General features: G+C 35.1%; 1 long non-coding RNA gene across 10 annotated transcripts in view; it reads left to right on the top strand.

Moving 5' to 3' along the window:
* Nucleotides 1-16,779, top strand: part of LOC121085660 — an 84,458-nt gene that overhangs the window by 48,040 nt on the left and 19,639 nt on the right. For all 10 annotated transcript variants that reach the window (XR_005827163.1, XR_005827162.1, XR_005827165.1 and 7 more), the window contains one exon: nucleotides 15,147-15,211. This is a non-coding gene — a long non-coding RNA (uncharacterized LOC121085660). The remainder of the gene's footprint in view (nucleotides 1-15,146; nucleotides 15,212-16,779) is intronic.

Here is a 16,779-nt window from a genome sequence, read left to right as displayed (position 1 = left end):
TTATGCTACCATAACTGTAGCTGAAAAACAGTGATGTTTGGGATTATGATCGCAATAGTATAGATTTTGTTTGGTATTAGTGTATTAGATTTTACTCCTTTTTCCATCAGATGAGTAAAGGGAATATATACATTTCTGGTAAGGTATTTAATAATACAATGACCAGAACAGTAGGGCAAAAATGATGAAATTTACATAGATTTATGTTTCCTGGATTATAAGGAAAAAAATTGGTGCCATGCTTGTGTCTTGGCTCTTGCAACATTCCTGTATAGTCTAGACTAGAAGTATGTCCTCTCTCAAGTACCAATATTTAGAAATTGTCTTAAAATGAAACTCCTTTATCAAATCCTTTGCACCACAGTCCCCAGACAGGAAATACCAACATGGAAAACCTTGATCTGAAAATTGAAAAGCTTGACGAAATTCATACTTTGACTCTTTGAAAAGGACCCTTGAGAACTGAAATGTATGCACCGAGCATTTAAGACCTATAGCTCACAAAATGAAACTTGACTCCAGACAGGTTTCATTAATTGGGAGAAGTTATGACGATAAGCATTACTTTGTCTTTCCTCACAGCAATAAAGTGTGCTAAGATTACGATGTCCCTATCTTAACTATTGTGGTAAGGAGACCATATTACTAAAGGTTTTACTCTGTATAGTCATAACTAAAATGTACTAAACAAGTTCTGTGAGTGCTTGGAGCATTCTCATGACTTTCACTCATCATAACAGGTCATATGAAGCAGCTGAGGCCTGAGATCAGTACAGTGTCTGGTAAGCCTTCACCCAGGTTCCTGTCAAGCCGTGCAGAGTAGACTTTTCAATGAAATGGAGCCTCCGTTTGTTGAAGGGAGGTCACAATGATGGTTTTATTATCGTCATCTATGATGCTCACATGTCATCTGCAAGCTGTCTTTATAAGAAAGGCATTTTGACAAAACTAACCCTTGCACTTAAAAGTTTTGCGAAAATAATAGTGTATAGCAATGTTCATTGGTTGTTTTATTTTTTCTTTTTTAAATTTTTATTTATAAACACATTATCCTGCATATTACTTTCATTTTGCATTAATACTTATTGCTTAGAACATGACTGTCTTTCTGAAAAACAGAAGAGAGCTTCTAATATTTAGAAGATCTCTTGACTGTGAGCCATTCTCTTCCCATGATGTAACCCAGCTGGTGTGCTGTGTCCCTTTTTCTTAGACCTTTGCAGTACCAGATTCTGAGAAGCTGGTGACTTTTTTTACTTTTTTTGTCAATTCCTCAGAGGATTGGATAGGTAGGTGGTGGATGCCACTACCAGGAGCCCTGAAGTATGAAAATTATTTGAGAACAAGCAGGAATTAAGGAGAGAAACTAATTCAGAAATATTGCTCTGCCTTTCAGTGGTAAACACTGGATTAAAGTTTGTGTAATAATCTTCCAGTTGCTTCCTTAAACTTTTTTATCATTCTACTTATGCATCTTTTTATTATTATTATTATTACTGGTAGAGATCAAAAATGGACAACTAAAGGATTTGATATAGATACAGCAAACACACTTGTACTTATAATGTCTATGATAAAGAAGAATAACAGATTTTAATAAATCATTTGGCAGTCAGTAAGTGAATGAGGTTGTCTCCACCGTTCCAGGAGTGTTTCACTGCTGAGCTGCAAATAGCCCAGTGCTTGTCCCGCCATGCAATAGCCAACTAGGAGCAGGAATATTGTTCTTTCTTTCCCCACCACTGGGAACCCAGGAGGGGAAATTACATCAGAAGCTGTCTCCACTAGCTTGATGCTGCCAGAGAACTTTCCCACACCTAGCAACTTCTGCTAGTCTGTCTGGATTTGCTTCCAATTGTCTTTGAATCACCTGAATGACTTTGATTTCAGTCTGTTCTAACTCTAAGCTCAACTATCTGTTTTTTCATGATTATGAACTATCAAAACAATACATATGAAAGGCTACAAAAAATCTCAGATTAAAGAAAACATCTGTAGGGTGTTGATCCAGCTCTAACCCTAAAGAGATGATAACTTAGTCATAAGAATGTCCAAGAATTGTGCTTTTTTAAAGTGAGGTTTTGTGTTTGGAGATTAATATTTTGAGCACAGTAGGAGTTTTTTACAGAAATCTCAGCCTAAGGGATTATTTTCTCTATGAATAAAGCTGATTCAACTCTAGATATTGCAGGAAGCATTTTGTTTCTGGTTAATACAGTTAGGAGCATTGATGGACTAATTTATAAGATTGCATTTTGCTCTCGTCTGTAGGAGATTAAAGAAGGAGTAGAAATAAGGCAGCACATTTTAGGTAGCAGATGCCTTGCAATACTATATATATATATATTTATATATATATTTAAGCAAAAAATGTCTGATACATTCTGTCCTCCATAATGCAGTTACTTTCTTCCTCGTCTGATTCTGCAAAACTGATGCTTTTGTTTGTGCTGTGGTTTCCTCAGCATTGACTGATGGATAGGTCAAAAGTTTCAACTATGACCAAAGGCAGAAATTCAGTTTAAAAGAAGAGTTTTTCCTCACACTTATAGGAAATGGCAGGACACAATTACCAGGGACCAAACAGCAGCCCCTTTTTTAAGGGAAACAGGTTACATGTTACATTAGAGCTCCAAGGAAGTTTAGGGAATAAAATTCTCAATATAAGTAAAATAAATAAACAGGTAACCATTACAGCCTGAATCTATTTAAAAATAGGAGACTTATCCTATGCAGGCACTAAAGCCTAATCATCACAGAGAATCAGAGTAGTAATGAAGCTAAATATCTGTGGTAGATATTACAGTATTTTTCCCAAGCTTTTTCCCTTTTGTCACCTCCCCAGAAAATGACTCATCGAGTACACATGGAGTTGTACAACTAGCAAAGTCAAACCCAATATATTTGTTCTAAGCAGGAAAATTTCATAATCGTGTGGGTCTTAATCTTGCTTGTTTAGACTAATTTAATTTTGTACTGGTAATATAAGAGACCTTTATAAAATGGCAAAACCCCCCTATTGGAATCTTACTGCACAAAAATACTCCTGGCTGAATGGGAGTATGGACTTGAAAAATACTTCTAATTGGAAAATTTCTGCTCCCCAGAGTGACCAGGAAAAATAGTAGCATGCCATAGATGAGGTGGGGCAGACTACATTGCATTCTAGTTATTGCCCACTCTGCAGGACCCCTAAGAGGCCCCGGAAGCTAGAATAGAAGTACAAGCAACTTGAAATCCTGACCTGAATGTGAGTACGGCAAAGATGCTTGAAAAATATGGTGGTTTCTCCTTTCCAGCCTTAGGTCAAACACAAGAATAATTGGAAGTTAAGCTTCTTATATTTAATCTTGGGTTTTCTGAAGTTCAGTCTTCACTAAAATGGAAAAGGAGGTATTCTATAAGAGCTTTTGTTCTTTGTATCTGCCTTCCTGTGTTGATCACACGCCTTTTATAGAACTGTAGAGACAGGGGCATATGGGAAAAAAGATGGGTTTTTTTGAGGTAAATCAGGCAGTAGGAGACAGAAAGGCATGATTATTGCTTGGGGCATCCTATTTTCCAGAAGAAGCATCACACAAGTAATTTGACTGGTATCATCTATGGCTACACTTATTTGGTGACCTGTAATGATCAAGTGTCCATTTACATATGGGTGCATATTTTGTGATCAGCCTTGTCTGGTGGGTGGAACAAGGCCCACTGTTATCAGTCTGGATCCACAGTGAGTCCTTTTAAATGCTTTACTATTGGTTCACCTTTTCCATCAAGTAATAAGTTGGTTTCCAACTAAGAAGGGATAGCAAATGGGAAAAAAACAACCAATGTTCTTGTGATCACACTGTTTTGGAAGTACCTGTTGTGAGATTTACTCTACATTTTTCTAAGTCCCCTGACACAAGCCTGCATCAGAGATGGAATACAGATCTAGAAGAAGCAATGGCCAGCAGAAAAAATAAAAATTGCTTTCCTTCTGTCTTGGAAAAGAGAAAAGTAGAAAAAAAAAGAAAAAGTAAAAAAGATAAAAGTGATTAAATTTACTGTTAGCCTTTCTTCTCAACTTTACTTTAGTCTAGTGCAAGATATAGCATCTCTTAACCATGGTCCAAATTCACTGACATTAGAGGAAAGAATATTTAAGATTTCAGTGGATGTATAAACAAGCTCTTATACTGTCCAGCATATTTTTTTGTATATGCTTTCGTATGTAGGATTTTTTTTGCTGCCTTTGTTGTTTCCCTGACAACGCTTTTCTATTTGGTTGTTGCTACTAGGAGGTTTTACTTAGGTGGCAAATACCTCTATAGCACAAATGTATCACAGGAAAGTGCCCACGCAGTGTGCTTTATCCTGCTCTAAGTAAAGGAAAAATATGTCATAACACATAGCAGAAATAATTGCTAGTGAGATACAGTTCTATGGGTATTACACATTTAGCTTTTACTATAAATGGATATAATATCGTAACACAATTTATTGTGAATTAAGATGGTAAGCTCTTCCATGATACCAGAAACCAGAGAACTGATTTCTAGCATACTCCTTTGAACATTTACCACACAGCATGCACTATCCTATGTTTTCAGGGACAAGTTTCAGCTTTCACCTGGTCCTTGGGAATAAGGGCATTGGAAGGGAATAAAATATCTATAACAGGATTTTCTATTTTTATGTAATAGTACTTTAATTCTAGATTAAACTCAATAAATATACAACACTGTTTCACTGCATTCCATTGCATCAGGATAGAAACAATTAATTTGATGCTATGTCCTACACAAAAGGAGAGATTGATTAAAGTGTTTTTATTAGTTCATGCAACAACAATAACAAAAGTGTCTGTTTTTCTCCTTAGTATTCTTGGCTGATTTAAAGAAACAATACATCAAAAAAAGAGGAAAATGTAATTCATGTAAAAGTCATTCAGATAAGACTGACGTTTTTTCATAAAATAATAAAGTAATACTTTGTCTAATCTACTTATCAACACAGTGTTATCTGACACTTCGATAATAGACTAGTATGACCTTAGAGGTTAGCAATGACATTGCTTTCTGAACATGACAGTCCTTACTATGCCTTTCTGAGCCTGTCTAAAATGTTTTAATTTACATAATAATGTGGGCACAGTGGTTGCAGTATGACAAAATGAAACTTGCTAGTCTTTAGAAGTCTGAAATCATATCTGTCATCTGAAACAGAATGTGCCTGCCCTGCTTGCAACGAAGAGCTTGCCTACAGGACTCCAAATCTGCCCTTTTACAGCTGAGACATGCAAGTTATACCAAAAATGGACATTAGAAACAAAAGAACAGTCTTACCACATCAAAATCCATTGCTTAAAGCTTAAAAAAAAATGGTTGCTTGAGTGAGTAAACATCTTTGTTATTCTTCCTTGAAATAAAGTTTTATGTCATGAAAAACTTGGAAAAATCAAACATCAGACCAGAATTTTAACTTTATTACTGTAAGTAACTATTTTATTTTCCTCACCATTAAATGTGTGTCTAGAGATGGATCTAGGAGCTTATTTTTCAAAAGCAGGTAAATAAAAATTTGAAAGTACAGTTGAAACTAAATTTTAATAGTTTTATAGGCAGTTAATGATCAAAATATACATTTCTTGAGATTTTCAGCAGACAAATTTCTTAAAATTAATGTTTGGGTTGTCCAACCCAATTAAAAGCTTTTAACAGGCTTTTTTAAAATACTTACACACATCTTTCAGCAGTTAAAAGCATTTGGAAATGTAATTTTTAGACATGAAAATTTTCAGGGTGAAGCTTAGAATCCTGAGTTGCTTGGTTTATTCCTACCTATTGAAGGTAAAGCATCTAGGAAGTCACAGGTGCTCTATATTTTAGGCTAACACTTGAAAATTCTGATGGGTGTTATTTAGGGAAGGTGATTTTTCACTGAAATGTCATCTTATTTATTTTTATTTTTGCAAACTATTACGTTTCTACAACACTCAGAATTGTAATTATGTTTGAGGGAACAACTTTAACAACATTAAACAATTCAACAGCAATAATTTAGAATATTTTTATTTAAAACATAAATTTCCTATATATATTTCCACTTTCAGTATAGAAAATGTTTGATCTATTATCATTTCTTTGTATCTTAATAAATAATTTCTTCAATTCAGTTGCTGAGTTTTGGGACTCTAGACAAGTCTCTCAAACTATGGATGCTATCACTGCTGCCAAAATATTTTGTTTCTTTGTAGTCAATTTTGACTACAATTCAAATTTTCTCTAGAAGTTTGCAAATCATAGAAATAATTAATTTGTTTTATTCAACATTTTCGGGTAAAGTCCTCATTTCCTTTTCTGGATGGCACAGCTTCCATTGGTTTAGACTTTATTTTTCTTATAATCCTTTTTTAAAATACTTGTATTTTAAACTCTCTTTTTTTATATATAGCCACTAAATTCAAGCTTTATCTTTCATATAAAAAGGTGGGTTTTTTTATTTATTTTGGCATTAGTTCTTAGTTAATTCTACTATTTTCCATCTGTAGTTATTCCTTCCTATTCTCCTCTTATTGTAACTTCTCTTTGTGACATTTCATAGTACTAAAGCATCTACAGTACCAGCCCCTCTCTCCTGTAGGAGAGGTATGGGAAGCAAATGGGCTTATGGTAGCTATTCCCAGTGCAAGATCTTTCATTGCAACACATGTTCTGGGTTTGAGAGAGGCAAATTCTTGTGTTTCATATCCAGGGTGGTGACTAGCAGTTTTTTAGGGGGTGGCATAACATAGGACTAGTGACCCTTCTATGGTAAAAACTAGGAAGGGAGTAATTTAGAACAAGAAAATCTCCACTGTAACATACCATGGGGAGGATGATTACTGGCTTGTAAAATCAGCTGCAAGATCTGATCCCTGTTCTAACAGATTTTCAGGTGTCTAGTTGAGACACTCTCAGAAACAAATTTGCACTGCATCAGCTCTGGAGAAATATACAACCAGCAAAGTCACCTGGTGACATCCTGCTTTGATAGAGTTACATACACATTGGTTTGAGATACATAAGGTATTGTGGCCTGAATTTCTTCCAAAGTGATTACATTTATGCTACTAAAGTGTAAATGGTTTCACAGAATGTACACTTTTAGGGGAAACTAATGATTTTTATTAGGTTTCAAGGGGTTTATTGGAAAGTAAACTGGCTATAAAAGGTATTGGCTAGGCTGTCCATGTAAATCAAAGTACTTGTATCAGTGGAGCTACATTATTTGATACTGTTAAGGAACTGGTTTTATAATTCCATTTGTTAAAAGAATTACTGGTCTTACTGATTATAACAATTTTATGTCTATACTGTATTGCCATAGTTCCTGTTCACAGGAAGCTAGACTAACTAATCAGGGTCAGCTCTGTCAAAGTTGCAGATTAAGTTGCTTTTCAGTGGAGGTACAGCTGCCTTTCCTATTGCTTTGTCTTGGCTGGGAGCAAAGGTAGAGTTGTTGAAAGGAAAATATTTTTTTATGTCAAAAACAAATTATCTTGCATCTAGCAAGTGTTGACCATAATTCTTTGATGTAAGAAAGTCAAAACATCTCATGTCTTGCTTCATTGTGAATATGCTTTGCTTTAATTGTGCACTGATTACTTTTGTTAATTTTTTTTTAAATTTATTGTTTTGATTTTTAAGCCAAAACATATCAGTAAATTTAATTGTACAACTTTTCATACTTTTTTCAAATTACCAAAGAAATATTTAACCCCATTCTGCAATGAAACCAACTCAGAATTTTCAAAGTAAAAGTATTTATTTTTTTAAAAACACTCCTATGGAATGGTGTCTTCATGGGGAATTTCAAGTAGTTTTCCCGAATTGGCAGGAAATAATTTTTTCAGCCTTGGACTTTTCCATGCCATTTGTTGTCGAACAGCTCTGACCTAACTTGCATTTCCAGAACCTAGGAGGCAGGCTTGCACCACCGGGTAAGGGTGGTCCTTACCCAGAAGTACACTAAGTACAGCCATATAATAATAATAATAATAATAAAGAAGTTAATTGAGTTTACTGATCTGCAGGGTGACTTTCAATATGTCCTTGAACAGGAAAAAAAGTCAGTAGAGTAGGCATCATAGTGATAATGTTGTTTTTCTTCATACAAACTACAGTACAAGTTGTTGTCTTGCAATTTTAACATAAGTAATTTGTACTCTTCATTCCATGGGCTGGTTTCAATATTTAAAGTGAAGTATATAACATACAGGTGATAATCCAGATTTTGACAATTCTACAAAAAACACATTTTTTAAGATCAGACTGTATATTTGTGTGTGTCTGATTATGTTGTTGTTAAACAGGAGATTTTGCTTAAAGGAGATTTAATTTTTTAGACTAATCTAAAGTATGTTTTCTAAGTTACTTAGTTCATCTTCTTTGAAAGAACTCTAATCTAAAGTACTAAATTTTGAAATAATATGATGTCTCCTAATTCTCACATTGACAATTTTCATTCAGTGAGAGTGGTCTTTGTTCCTTCTAGACTAAGATATTCTTCCCTTTTCATTTAGTATTTCTGGAACAAAACTTGTACTTTTAACAGCAAGTTTCACTCCAGGTGAATTTCAAGAGTTAATTCACCTGGAGTGAAATTATTGTCTCTATAAGACAGCAAGCTAAGGCTGATTTTAATTACTGTCATCACTTTCCAGGACAGTAGCTTTTGTGAAGACTTGGCTGCACTAAAACTTCCACTATTGTTTAATCCATGTACAGATTATGTGGACAAGTGAAAACGTGATACAGCGGTAACTTGTGATCTGGTTTTGTGAAAACCTTTGCTATCTGATGAGAAGAAAGACAGGGATAATAACAAAGAAAAGAAAGAAAGGATAAGAAAGTTTAGATTAAAGATTGCCTTGATATCATTTTTGAGAACTGAATGAAATCACCACAGCAGCTCTCCACTCAACAAATCTTTTAGTGGCTTACCTTGACTACAAGATGTGTATCACCACATATTACTATTAAAAGACAAGTGAAAATAAATGAGATTTTAATATGAATTTTGAAGTATTGTAAACCATTCCCTCAAATTTCTAATGGTCTGAGTTAAATAATACAGGAATAACAAACATATATATGTATGTAATATATATACACACCACAGGTTTTGATATTTGTATGTTCATATATACATACACACACACACACACACATGCACATGCTTGTATAGCTCTGTGTGTATATATATATGTCCCAGAAGCTGCTAGCCTATTAATTCAGTTGGAATTGCATGTTGTTTTCAAAGTTTTTAAACACTTTAAATAAACTTCATTTTAGATCTCCAATGTCATGTTTCTCATGAAAGAAATGAATTTGTTAATTTTATCCTCTCCTTTTCGTGGAGGCAGATAAAAAGAAACCTGTGCTGAATTTCTTAAAGGGATGACTATAAGGAAGAAACAAAACTACTACTGCTATATTAACCTGAAGGTTGTGAGGGCATTCATACCAAAGGGACTATTATGAATAGTTAATAACTACCTATATTAATCTTAAAATTAATAAATTATCATCATACCAAATTGTAGTGCATCTTGTCTTCTGCCTCCTTCAACACTCTTGCATACCTGTAGCTTGAGAAAGCATTCCATGTAGGTAAGCAGTTGCACCAAACTATCTTTTTATGATGCCTTGGAGATAAAAGAAAAGACAGTTTAGAATAATATAATTTTTTTGAAGTAGATAGAGCAGGTAAGTTGACTGGAATCCATAATGCTGATGTATAAAAACATGCTTTCATCTGTTGATGTTAAAAGAGGGTCTAAAGCTACCTTAAAAATAATAGCAAAGGATTATGGCTTCCTGTCATGCCAAAATTGCCCTAGTTTTCTTTCACTAGTTGAATAGTGAATAGGACATGTGTAATGATCACTGGGAAAAATAATGTGTTTGATTTTGAATGTTAAAAGTTACCGTTTCCCCTGCTGAGCCTGTTGATCAAAAAATCTGTCACTGGAGAAAACTGAAACAAACAACTACTTACCTGAAGTAGATAGACTAGTGGCAGAACCATTTTAAAACAGTAACTGAAAAGAAATCTCTGTAAAAATGTAGTGTTCAGTACTGATCCTAAAACTGGCACATGAAGGATCCAATTGCAGATTCTCTATTTACCAAACACGAACAAAGCAGGTAGACATTTTAGGACCAGGAAAGGAATCAGCCCTCATATAGGCTGGCATCCCACCCTGAGGCTTTACAATATATAACTTGTAGAAGTCTGAAGCCTCTGCCTGAGTGACCAAGTGGATAGAATATTTTTCAGCACTCTAACATTTTCTGGCACTTAGAACTTGGTGCCCACATCCCCAGATTAATAATGACTCTGTCCAATGGATGTGTAGTAAGTTCAACTGTGTAGTAAGTTCAAACTTTTTATACATATCCTTGATGGAGAATTTGCAGATGCTTCTTTAGGAAAGCCAAGAGAAAAATTGAGGATGGAAGTGGAAATTGTTTTGTGCCTTTTATGAGTATTGGCTTTAAAGTGAACCTAAGCAGACAAGGAGGTAACTTGGCCTCCTTCTTCCCTTGAGGATCATCAGAACCCCGATTCACATAGCCCTTTTCCTGAGCAGGTCAGTCATCCATGGAGCTGAATGCAGTAACTTTCCATGAATCATTAAGAATAGGTGTAGCAGATAATGATTAGCTAAATTACTTCTCTAAGTCAATGATCTGTGAGGTAAAACATGTGGAGATCAGGCTAAGAGAAGGAAAACTAGATGGATTGGTTGGACTTTACAATTAAGGCGACTTTGCTCTTTATAGTTTACATTTCTGAGGATTTTTAATATATTACTGAGATAATCTCCAACAAAAATAAAAACAAATGTTTTGTGGATTGAATATTAGATGTATAAAAAAATCAAAGTTTCATTAGGGTAGCAAGGTCTTAACTCTAGAATTACTGAAAGTGAGAGAGCTCAATGTGTGAAGAAATTGTGTAGAGCAGCAAGTTCTAGTTCTCTTGGAGACTGCTGTATGTAGGGAAACTGGTACCTTAATTTTTGTATTTAGTATCAAGTAAGGTCTGACTGCAGATCTGTTGTGGATTCATGGTTTGGATCATGTGAGAAGTAAGGCTATCGAAGAGATGTGATGTTTCTTGTACAGTATTATTTGGAATATTTCAAAAATTCCTGGATATAGGTTGGAAAAATAGTAAGAATAATGCTAGCTCATACTTATTCCTAGGGGTGACTGCTGAAATTTTATGAAATAACTATCAAACTAGTAAACTTTGATGGTTTATGTAAATGATAAAGAAAATTATGAGTTACTTTGTAAACAACTCTCTCCCTCATTGGGCTTGGACTGAGCAAGCCAAGGCCAGCTCAGCCAAAATTAAATGGAAAACTAAAAGCAGACTGTCAAACGGTGCTTCACAATGTCATGGGAATAAATTTGACAATGTAAGAAAGTTACTGAAGTCAATTCATTTGAGAAGCTTGTTGCAACACCCAACTGAAAAAATTCACATTTTCTTAATGTAGAAGTGCATAAACTAGCTCAAACATACTCTAAAGAATGAAGAAAAAAAGAAGACTATGAGATCCAGATCTGCTTGGATGGCCTAATACTCTCAGAAAGGGTATTCAGGCTATAAAGAATGGGAAAAGAATGGACTGATCAGCAAAAAAAGATATATTTTAGAGGTTTGGAGATAAAGTGAAAAAAATGCAAGAATTCAAGGTGGGGTAGACCTTGCAAAGGATATTAAAAGTACTACTCAGAGGTTCTATGGACACATGGTTAAAAGAAAAAAGAAAGAAATAGATTATGAAATAGAAAAGACAGGTTGTGCCAAAAGAAAAAACAAATAAAAGAAAATACGTTTCTTGATAAGATAGTAATCTAGACAGAGAAAATACAGTAGAACTAAGTCATCTGGATTTCTATGAAGCATTTGATATGGTTGTACATAGGAAATTCACAGCCAACTGCATAATGTACTGAAGGTTTAAAGCAAATAGGAATAATTTTAGGGCAATCTAGTTTTGTTAATCACCTTGACAGAAAAGGAAGGAGAGTTCTACTAAAATGTGTCTTGACAAGTAGTTGGGAATCAATATAGAAAAGAATTTGAGAAGACCTGAATGTGCTTGCAGCTTAGAACAACAGGAATAAATCAAATACATGAAATACAAATGAATGATGAATTTAGGTTTTGAGTTGACCTCTGTTGTTTCACTTCCTTCTGAAAGAAATCTGGATTCTGAAATCAAAATCTTGAACAAAACAACAAATTTTAGTGAGAATAGTATTGTTAGAGACTAAGATGGAGAATTGCACCTATATGACAAAGGAGAAGGACCTCAACGTTAGTGAACAGCGTGCTGCTGTGGCAAAGAAAGCCAACAGGATGCTGGGTTATATCAACAAGGGCATCACCAGCAGAGATAAAGAAGTTATCCCACTCTACTCAGTGCTTGTCAGGCCACACCTGGAATACTGTGTTCAGCTTTTATCCCAGCTATTAAAAAAATGTAGACAGGCTGGAGAGAGTTCAGAGAAGGGCCACAAAGATGAACAAAGGACTGGGAAGCCTGAGGAAAGGCTGAGAGAACAGGGTTTGTTCAGCCTTGAGAAAAAAATGTCTAGGGGAGACCTTATTACCATGTTCCAGTAATTAAAGGGTGGTTACAAAGAGGATGGACACTCCCTTTTTATAAAAAGTAATGTGGAAAAGATGAGGGGTAATGGGTTCAAGTTACTCCTGAAGAGATTCTGACTGGACATGAGGAAAATTTTTCACAATGAGAACCATCAGCCATTAGAATAATCTTCCTGGGAAAGTGATGAATTCCCCAACCCTGGACACTCTTAACATCTAGCTGGACAAGGTGCTGGGCGATCTTGTCTAGATCGTGCTTTTGCCAAGACAGATTGGACCAGATGATCCTTGTAGTCCCTTCCAACTTGGTATTCTATGATTCTATGATTTATGGTATTAATAAGAAATGTGATATAAATGTCAGGAAGGCTAATGTGGTTTGTACATATATCTTGGAGGGTAATCCCAATGTGTCAGTATTAATGCCATTGTACTGTGGCCCCACAGATAGAAGATGATCTACTTTTAATTTTTCTTAGTCATTTTGTAAAAGTGAACATAGAATGCGTATAGTAGCAATTTTTTCCTGATATTCTTGTATTCTGCAAAATGTGATCTTTGAGGATGCCGCAATCACTTGGAAAGTAATTGTCTCACTACAGCTGAGAAATGGGCTTAGTAAGTCCTGAGAATCTTTTATTAGTTGCTTTTCCTAAGTAAATTAAAATTGAAAAGATGAGGCCAAATAACTAAAGTGGGGGAAAAAAAAAGCTTTGTTTGCTCCCTCCCAGATATGTATGTGTGAATTAAAATCCACAAGCCTGTGTGTCTCTAAAAAGTTTAAGCACTGAGGCACAATAAAACCATCCATTTATAGTTTCAAAGGAACAGCCACAGTTTGTCAATAACACTACAGCTTAGGGATGAAGTCCTAAGTTTGCTTCAGCGCTTGGTAATATTAAATTTTTCTGACCACTTTGGACTAACAACATTGATCCAGTCTGTAGACACTATGCAAAATAATTTAATCTTGAATTCTTATAATTAACATCAATTACTTCCCTCATTGCTTGGAAATTTGCAGCTGTACTTTCAATGCTATCTTACACAAAATATTGGCAAAATGATAGAGAGTGGAATCTCGTATTTAAAGACCTGACACACCCCAGCTGAAATTTGTTACATTTATTCAGTTTGGGTGCCAGACTCCCTGTCATGCTACCTGAACCCTGACCTAGAATGACCAAACCCTGACCTAGAATGACCAAACCCTAGTCATGCAAGAAAGTCTTTTATCATCCCAGCTTCTCCAGTCCTTTGAACAAATGTTGTCAATTATGTCATGTAAATATGTTGGACATGGTGAATAATTGCCTGCTAAGACTAGTCTTTAAGGTGAGAAATAGTAGTCTCTAAACTCAGAAGACAGAAAATGAGACTCCCAGTAACAATCTCCTTTAATTCACAGTATTCTTTATTTCCCCTGCTCCTGCCTCTAAAACAGCTTTCCGCTACATTATCAGGACATGCACACTTCTGGTAGTGAAAGGTCACTGATAATTCACTCTACAACACAGTGCTTTGTGAACTTTTCAGATGTAAATTCTGTTGTTACGCTTGTTGGAGAACATGTAACTGGAAAACATAAGCCTGTTCCAACTTTAACCATCAATGCAAAAGGACAAAAAAAAAAAGTATTCTTTCAAGAAGCATCACTAATTAGGTGAATGAAATTAATCAGCAAAGGGCCTGATCTGCAAAGTTGCTTTGCTTGTGACATACTGAAGAGCTTCTACCTAGTGGTTCTTAGTGAATCATGTTTTTCTAAGTATAAAAACTGCAACTTGTGCTCACAATCAGGATTATTCTGGTTTTGTGAAGGGAAAAAAAAGAAAAAATGGAGAAAAACACTTCTGATGAAAACTAACAAGCATAACTGCACTCATTTCATAGGGGTTGGTTTTAATTGCCTCATCTCAGGGCTTTTTCAGGGCCAGACTGCAACAATAATGCTTTGCATTTAAAAGGCAATGTACAGAAAGTATAAATGTATTTCATGGCATTTGCTGAACTTTCAGTTCTGGACAGATGTATGGTAGGCCTTTTGTGCAGGTCATATTAGACCCAGGTATTTTAAGCTTCCCCAGAACAATGTAGTTTCTTTTTTCTGATCTTTTCACCATAGTTCTGGGTGCAGACTGAGAGTTTAAAGCCAGGATGGAGACATTTTAATTTCTAGTAAATATCTCAAGAGAGAAATGCTAGATCAAGCATGTAACATATTCCAAGAATAGCACCAACATTACAAAATTTTTCCTTAATACAGGAAATGAACAGAACTTAGATAAATCAATAGAACACCTCTGTGTAGTTCCCTTACTAAGTTTCATTGTTTCTCAGTGTCCTACAGCATTTGAGTCAGTGTCATTTCAGAATTCCAGGTTCCCTTTCCTGATCACAGCTTCTCTGTGCCTTTCATTGTCTCTTTCCTTTACGAATGTCTTTTGTCTTTCTGAGCACTGACATCCCTTTTCTTTTAAATGATTTCTTTCTAGTGAAGTCTTCTGCAAAGAAGGTGTACCTGGATTACAAGCAGGACTAGTTTGTTAACCATGTTTAGGTAAGTAAAGAGGTAAGAAAACTAGAGAAGTATTTGTCTTAAAAAAAGTTAGTTTAATTCCTTTCTTTTTGGTTGAAGTCTAATCACCTGATTAAAACCCATGACGATGGCATAGAAATAGTGTTTGCAATCACTTTAGGCCAAGGGCTATACATGGGGCTAAGAGTACAGAAAGATGATCTTAATTGTACAATCTTTTGGATAGAATTCAAACGTCGTGTGAACTTTAGTTTCAGTAATCTAGCACACACAGTTCCCTTTCTGCTTTTATATACTGCATAAGACATAACCAAAGCTCCAGCAGAAGGACTTCTTACAGATTCCTGTGAAAACTGTTTTTAAGAACACTTTCTGGTGAACAGCTTCCACCCCAGTGATTGGGGAGAGAAAAGCTCCCATGCTGAGGACACACCTGATTCAAAATGGAGAATGAAAAGTAGAATTTACAAAGGAAAAGAGCTATTTCATATATTAGACTATATATGTCTGTATTGACTTGCAGGAGATATCTACACACAAGATAGTAACAATTTAAAATACGTGAAACCAGAACAGAATCTCTTAGACACAAAGTGTTTCCTAAAACACAGTTAAACAACTGATGGTTGTCAAACTTAGTGGTTTCATTAGTTTGAATTAATGTTTTTTGAAACTATACAATTACTGTCTTGTTAAACCACTGACATTTTTTCATGAATCAATGTGACCTTTTACTTCCTCCTTTTGTGGCAAGCATGTTTCCATCTTACCGCAGATGAAATTATAAAGAGTAGAGAAGGGGTCTTAGCATATAAATGAGTAACCAGAAGAAAGCAGCTTGGATGCTCTGAACCTTTATTTTATACTGCAACAATGTAAATACATTTTAATTAATCAGATTAATCAGAAGTTAGTTTTAGTGCAGCTAGTTCAATATTTTTCACTGGTCATTATGTCAATTTACAACAATAATTTCATAAGTGTTTTGTTTTTTTTTTTTCTATTAAAATTCATGGATTTAGGAGCAGAGAGAGAAAGGATGAAAGAAAGGACTTCAGAATAACACAATGTTTGTTTAGCACTGGAAGGTGTTAGGTGTTAATGGTGAAAAATGGTGGGATCTGGTAAGTAAAGATGGGCATAAACATTTACAACATCAGACATGTTCACTTGATGTTCCAAAAAACCCAGCACATCTTCACCACACAACGGCCAGGGGACATTGAGGTATGGGTGAACTTTTGACTAGGAAGATTAAAAGAAAAAAAAGTGATTCTTCTTTTTAGAATAGGATACTATTCTTATGCTAAATTATTATATCTGAAATATCTGAGAATAGAGTACTTTCCAGTTTATAACTATGTGGTTAAAGTAATCTGCATGTGAATAAGCAGGTATCTCCCCACCTGTCTTTTCATGCTGCTGGCCAGCTTCCTCATTTCTGTCATGCAGGAGCCTTTACTTCAGACGTTACTCTGTTATGTTCTGTTGACTTCAAAATATGTCTTTAAAAACCACAACCTAATATCCAGCACCTGCAAAATATTGTGAAGCATTAGGAACAGTTGTAATGAAAACTGACTGCAAGC

This window comes from Falco naumanni, chromosome 1 (genome assembly GCF_017639655.2).
Source record: "Falco naumanni isolate bFalNau1 chromosome 1, bFalNau1.pat, whole genome shotgun sequence".
Taxonomy (NCBI): domain Eukaryota; kingdom Metazoa; phylum Chordata; class Aves; order Falconiformes; family Falconidae; genus Falco; species Falco naumanni.
The sequence above is the reverse complement of the archived record's forward strand: the minus strand, read 5'-3'. Positions and strand labels throughout refer to the sequence as shown.